Below are 6364 nucleotides of genomic sequence, written 5' to 3'. Positions count from 1 at the left end.
AGCTGCCTGTGCCCGGGTGTCGCTGTAACTCAGGCTCTAGGGAAACCGACGTGGGCTCCGCATTCTGACAGGCCTGCCCATGTGTAGGCACTTATGTGAGAGGGCGAGCAGGGCCTGAGCCTCTGAAGTTCTGCTGAGCGACGAGATCGCGTGGGACTGCGTAGAGCGTGGGTGGCAGCCACTCCCTGTGGGCAGCTGGGTTCCAACCTGGGAGGAGCGAGGCCGGCCCCTCCTGGTCGGCCCCGGGAAGTTTCTCCGCCGGCTCCGGCACTGCCTTTCCGTGCGGCGGCATCGCGGTGCTGTGCTTACTGCGCCTGTGACAGGCCATTCGGGATCCATCTGCAGCCCCCGCTGCGTGTTCACCCCACCCCCACGTGCTCCCTGACAGCCCCCGGGAAGTTTCTCCGCCGGCTCCAGCACTGCCTCTCCATGCGGCTGCATCGCGGTGCTGTGCTCACTGCACCTGCGACGGGGAGCTCCTCACGCCCATCTCAGCCCAGGGCCCGGGACATGGCAGCTGCTGGGAACGGCCGGCCTCCTTTCCTCGCTCTGCTTGTCCTGTTCAGGGTCCGTGCACACTCTCCTTGCTGAGACAGTCACCCGCCCAGAGGGGAGCGCTCTTTCTCGTCCTGTGGCTCTGTAGCCGCCAGCATTGACCTCTAAGAGCCATCGTCCCCCCGACACTGCTCTGACACTCCGACCCTAACGCCTCGAGAGCAGGGTCCCCCTCAGATCGGAGCCTTCTCCCCCAGGACCCGCAGGGCAGTGCCTGCAGGGCCCGCGTTCCTGTGCGGGCGGTGCGTGCAGGCTGTTCATCTTCCACACGCGGTCATGCCTTAGCCTCACAGCAGCTTCCAGGTAGGAACGGCCATGAGCTGACTCCCTTGTGCAGGTGAGGAAACGACGCCAAATAATTCGCTCCGGGTCGTGTAACCGGGAGGGCGGAGTCGGATCACACCCAGGCTCCGCGCTCCAGCCCAGGCTCGCCTCTGTGTGGACGCTGCCCTTGCCGTGCGCACGCAGTGGGCGTCAGGGAAACGACCGTGGAAGGCACGCGGGGTGATGGTCTGTGTGACTTTGACCCGGGGCCGCTGAAGGGGATGCACTGCTGCCTTGTCTCTGCCGCCTGAGCTGTTTTCTAAGCGGTGGGAAGGCCACGAGCCGGTGCAGAGGCTGCGTCTTGGTTTCTTTGGTTCCGGAAGAGCTGGGTGGTTGGCCTCCTTGAGGTTCTGGATTGGACGGCGACAGTGCCATCTAGTGGGACCCTGTGCTCACGTCGGTTCAGAATTCTGTTTCTGAAACCCTGGAACGTCGCATTGAGTTCTGGGATCCCTGCATTGGCTGAGCTTCAGGTTCGAGGGCCAGAGAGAGAGGGAAGGAGCCCGTTGTTGTCGGGTGTTTGCCTGCCGGGAGGAGGCCATGTGCTGATCCTGACACGTGGGTGGGGGCAGCCCTGCCGGCTGGCTCCAGGCACCTCCCCCTGCCTCTCCCACCTGTAGGGCGGTCTGACCACTGCTCCTCCCTGCGGCTCACTCTGGGGCGGTGTCTGCTTTGCGGTGAGTCCGTGTCCTGTGGGCTGCAGTGCCGCACGCCCCACGCTGCAGGAGAGGGTGCTTGATGCGTGCAGCAGGCCAGTCCCGGCCAGGAGGCCCTTGGGCCGCAGCACCGTGTGTAACTGCGTCACAGGAGGTGCCCGTCCGTGAGGCCCAGCAAAGGGGGAACGGCGAGCAGCCACTTCACAGGGAACAAGCGGCAGGAGGTGCTTCATGGAGAGGAAGTGGGAGAAGGCGTTGTGTGTGCAGCTCCTGCCCAGCCACTGCGGGCTTCGTGGATGGCGCAGTTCTGGTGTCCGTGTTTGGAAATTTGATGTAAATTGCTGCTAAGCTCATTTACTTCTTGCTGGGAGGACAGAACATAAGTGCATGGTTATAGCTGCGCCCACAAAAAGCCGTGTGCTCTGTGACTGAGCGAGCACGGGCCCTGGGCAGGCCTCCCCCGCAGCCCCGCTCAGGCTTCGTCCCCAGGATCATCTCAGGAAGGGGCTCAGAGCCAGTGAGGCCAGCACGCTCAGTGGGCCCAAAGCTCCTTGAGCCCAGGGGCCCAGTGCTCCTAGTGCTCCCAGTGCTCCCAGTGAGCCCAGTGCGCTCAGTGCTCCCAGTGAGCCCAGTGCTCCCAGTGCACCCAGTGCTCCCAGTGCGCCCAGTGCTCCCAGTGAGCCCACTGCGCGCATTGCTCCCAGTGAGCCCAGTGTGTTCAGTTCTCCCAGTGCTCCCAGTGAGCCCAGCACGCTCAGTGAGCCCAAAGTTCCTTGAACCCAGTGGCCTAGTGCTCCCATTGAGCCCAGTGGCCCAGTGAGCCCAGTGCTCCCATTCAGCCTAGTGCTCCCAGTGAGCCCAGTGCGCCCAGTGCTCCCAGTGAGCCCAGTGCGCCCAGTGCTCCCAGTGAGCCCAGTGCGCTCAGTGCTCCCAGTGAGCACAATGCACCCAGTGCGCCCAGCGAACGCAGTGAGCCCACAGAGCCCAGTGAGCCCAGTGTGCAGTGAGCCCAGTGCCCAGTGAGCCCAGCGAGCACAGTGATCCCACAGAGCCCAGTGAGCCCAGTGCCCAGTGAGCCCAGTGCATGCAGTGCGCCCAGTGAGCCCAGTGCGCCCAGTGTGCTCTACTGTAGCAGACGCTCCATCAGGACCAGGCAGCAGCTGTAGTTTTACTGGAGCCTGGGGTATAGTGGTTTTGGGACTGGGGGTTCATTTTTAGGATTCCTGGCTTTTCCTGGAGGAGGATAGCTGCTGCATGTTTCCGGTTCTGCGGGTCCATCGGTTTCCCACGCAGGCAGCTCTGCTTACTCTGCCGTCGCAGCCAAGAAGCAGCCATAGCTAGTATGTGAATGAGTGAATGGGTTGATGATTCTGCAGTTGAGTTTCATATAATTTTCACGAAATGTTATTTTTTCTGTTTTTCCCCCAACCATTAAAAAAGACAAATACTGTCCGGCCATCATGGCTCAGTGGTTGAGCGTCGACCTATGAATCAGGAGGTCGTGGTTTGATTCCCAGTCAGGGCACATGCCCGGGTTGCAGGCTCCATCCCCAGTGTGGAGCGTGCAGGAGGCAGCCAATCAATGACTCTCTCTCACCATTGGTGTTTCTGTCTCTCTCCCTCTCCATTCATCTCTGAAGTAAATAAAAATATGTATTTTTTAAATTAAAAAAAAGGCAAACACTTAAAAGAAAGTTTAAAAAATAAAAACACACAGAAAAGGCAGACACCACCTTAACTCAGTACTGCACACAGCAGGGTGCCCCCTTGGCCTGGGTTGTGGTTTGAGGCCTCCTGACCAGATGCCTGGGGGAGTTAACAAGTAGCAAGTAGTAAAGATTATTTATCAGCTGCATGTTTAACTGGTGTCATGAGGTATCTGAACACGTGTCCTTTAGTCCTTTATCTTGAGTAAGATGGAGGACAGTGAATTCCACACAACGTCAGTGGAAGCATCTTGAACAACTCTGACCATCTATACTAATGAAAGCCTAGGTGGCCTGCGCGTGTGATGTCATCACAAGATGGCTGCACACACAGTGGAGGTGGGGCTTGGCGGCTTCTCCACACGGTGAGGCCTGGGGAATCCCGCGGCTCCACATGTACAGAGGAGGCTGGTCCCGGCGTCTCTGCCGCCTCACGCGGAGGAGGCGGGTCCTGGCAGAGGAGGCAGGTCATGACAGGGGAGGGCAGTTGGGGGGGATCAGGCCAGCAGGGGAGCAGTTAGGGGTCAATCAGGATGAATTAGGTATTGATTGTAATTTTTTTTTAAAAGAGCTGATACAAATATCTTGGCTTCATCCTATATAATAAAAGCCTAGGTGCAATGTCATCATAAGATGGCCGCCACAAGATGGCCAGCAGGGGAGTGTGTTTGGGGCCTATCATGCAGTCAGGGGAGGGCAGTTGGAAGTGATCGGGCTGGCAGAGGAGCAGTTAGATGTTGATCAGGCTGACAGGGCAGTGGTTAGGGGCGATCAGACTGGCAGGCAGAAGTGGTTAGGGGCAGTCAAGCAGGCAGGCAGGCGAGCGGTTAGGAGCCAGCGGTCCCAGATTGTGAGAGGGATGTCTGACTGCCGGTTTAGGCCCCATCCCACAGGGACATCCCCTGAGGGGTCCCATATTGGAGAGGGTGCAGACCGGGCTGAGGGACACCGTCCCCCTCTCCCGCATGAATTTCATGCACGGGGCCACTAGTAGTCATATAGTCGTCTTGCCTCTGGGCTAGATGGAAGGACTCCACCCTCTCACCCTTCTTGTACCCTCAGCCTCCCCAGCCTTCCTTGGAGGAGAGAATCAGGTCCGCTTTGCCCTCCTGGACACCCCCCTACTTCCTGTTACCTCTCCTTCCTACCACCTCCCCACCGTGTCCACCAGGTCCTGAGAGTCTGTGGGTGGGAGAGGAACCGTGTTGCCCTGTCCGAGACACTGAGGCCCGGTGCAGAGGATGCTGGAGGCACGGTCCCCAGGGCACAGCCACGGGAGAGCAAGGTCAGGCCCTGCCTCACCAGCTGCAGGTGTGTTTCCACCAGATTCGTCATTTCTATGCCCACTGATGTCAGTGCGCTCTGTGCAATCATACACCGGGAACTGGTATTTCTAAAATGTGGTGACCCCGTTTCTCTGTCCAGCTGCAGGCTAATGGCCTCCCCCAGGGTGAGAGAGAAGCTGGTCCCTAACGGTTCGCATCCTGTGTCTCCTTAGCAGCCAGCAGAGCAGCCAGCAGAGCAGCCACGAGGATGATGCCAGCAGGTTCCTGAGTCCCCAGATGCAGGAAGAGAGGTAAGGGCGCCGGGAGGGAAGAAAGGGCATGGGAAGGGAGGTAAGGGGATGGAGAGGGTGAGGATGGAGGAAGAGATGAGAGGGATGTGGTGAAACGGAGTAAGTTTAAGATGCTTCCGCCATGAGCGAGTACTGGGGAAACTGAGTAGTGGGAGATGCCAGGCCTCTGTGCTCAAAGACAGACGCCCCAGGAAGTGAGGGGGCACCTTGAAGGGTGAGCCTGGTGGCCTCTGGGCTCATGGGGAGAAGTCAGCATGTGGCAGCCAGATATGTTCGGAAGACGTCGGGTGGCCTTGGACGTGAGGCTCACCTTAAGGCTGGGCACAGTGCGCCGGCGTGGAAGGGTATCCCGTGGGTTGTCGGAGTCAGAGGTTAATGGAGAATGAGGTCGGTGTACAGGGCGCAGTGAGAATTGGGGTGAGGAGGTGAGGTGAGACTCGGTAAACCCTGGGCTGTGGGGACCAGCCAGCGTCGCCACAGGTGGTGCCTGTGAATCAGAGACAGGGCTCTGGTTCTCAAGGTAAATTGTGCGCAAGAAAGGGGAGGAGGTCCCGGCTGGCACACAGGGCTCTGCGTGGGTCCGGCTCTGTTTACCATCCTTACCAACAAATGGGATGAAAAGTAGAAGTACTTGTACTTCATTGGTCGAACTCACAGCAGACACGAAGCTATGAGGGAATGGAAACACCAAAGGCGGTAGAAGCAAGATTTTGTGTTATTTCAGCTAGAACTATGGGCAGAAACAGGGGGACTTACTTGTTTAAAGTAGATGTGCTATTATACACTGCCCATTTATAAATTTACTAGTGGCTGGGTACACGAAATTCGTGCGGGGGGGGGGGCGGGTTCCTCCGCCCAGCCTGCACCCTCTCCAATCGGGGACATCCCTATCGCAGCTGGGACTGCTGGCTCCTAACTGCTCACCTGCCTGCCTGCCTGATCGCCCCTAACGGCCTCTGCCTGATTGCCCCTACCCCCTCTGCCTGTTCACTCCTAGCTGCCCTACCCTGCAGGCCTGATTTCACCCCCAACTGCCCTCCCCTGCCAGCTTGGTCACCCCCAATGGCCTTCCCCTGCAGGGCTGGTCACCCCCAACTGCCATCCCCTGCTGGCCTGATCTCGCCCCCAACTGTCCTCACCTGCCAACCTGATTGCCCCTAACTGCCTCTGCCTCAGTCCCCATCACCATAGCTTTGTCCAGAAGGAAGTCAGATGTCCCGCTCACCTGCCTGCCTGCCTGATCGCCCCTAACGGCCTCTGCCTGATTGCCCCTACCCCCTCTGCCTGATCACTCCTAGCTGCCCTACCCTGCAGGCCTGATTTCACCCCCAACTGCCCTCCCCTGCCAGCTTGGTCACCCCCAATGGCCTTCCCCTGCAGGGCTGGTCACCCCCAACTGCCATCCCCTGCTGGCCTGATCTCGCCCCCAACTGTCCTCACCTGCCAACCTGATTGCCCCTAACTGCCTCTGCCTCAGTCCCCATCACCATAGCTTTGTCCAGAAGGAAGTCAGATGTCCCGAAGATGGCCAGTCGACCCGGTCTAAT

At 59.1% G+C, this 6364-nt stretch overlaps 1 long non-coding RNA gene across 1 annotated transcript in view; it reads left to right on the top strand.

Annotated features, from left to right (window-relative positions):
• LOC107184174 overlaps nucleotides 1–4814 on the top strand; it is a 132261-nt gene extending 127447 nt beyond the window's left edge. Inside the window, exon 2 of the long non-coding RNA XR_001515002.1 lies at nucleotides 4740–4814. This is a non-coding gene — a long non-coding RNA (uncharacterized LOC107184174). The remainder of the gene's footprint in view (nucleotides 1–4739) is intronic.
• Nucleotides 4815–6364: the final 1550 nt, after the last annotated feature.

The sequence above is a fragment of the Myotis davidii genome, unplaced genomic scaffold, assembly GCF_000327345.1.
Source record: "Myotis davidii unplaced genomic scaffold, ASM32734v1 scaffold803, whole genome shotgun sequence".
In the NCBI taxonomy this organism is placed as follows: domain Eukaryota; kingdom Metazoa; phylum Chordata; class Mammalia; order Chiroptera; family Vespertilionidae; genus Myotis; species Myotis davidii.
This window is presented reverse-complemented; position numbering and strand designations above follow the sequence as displayed.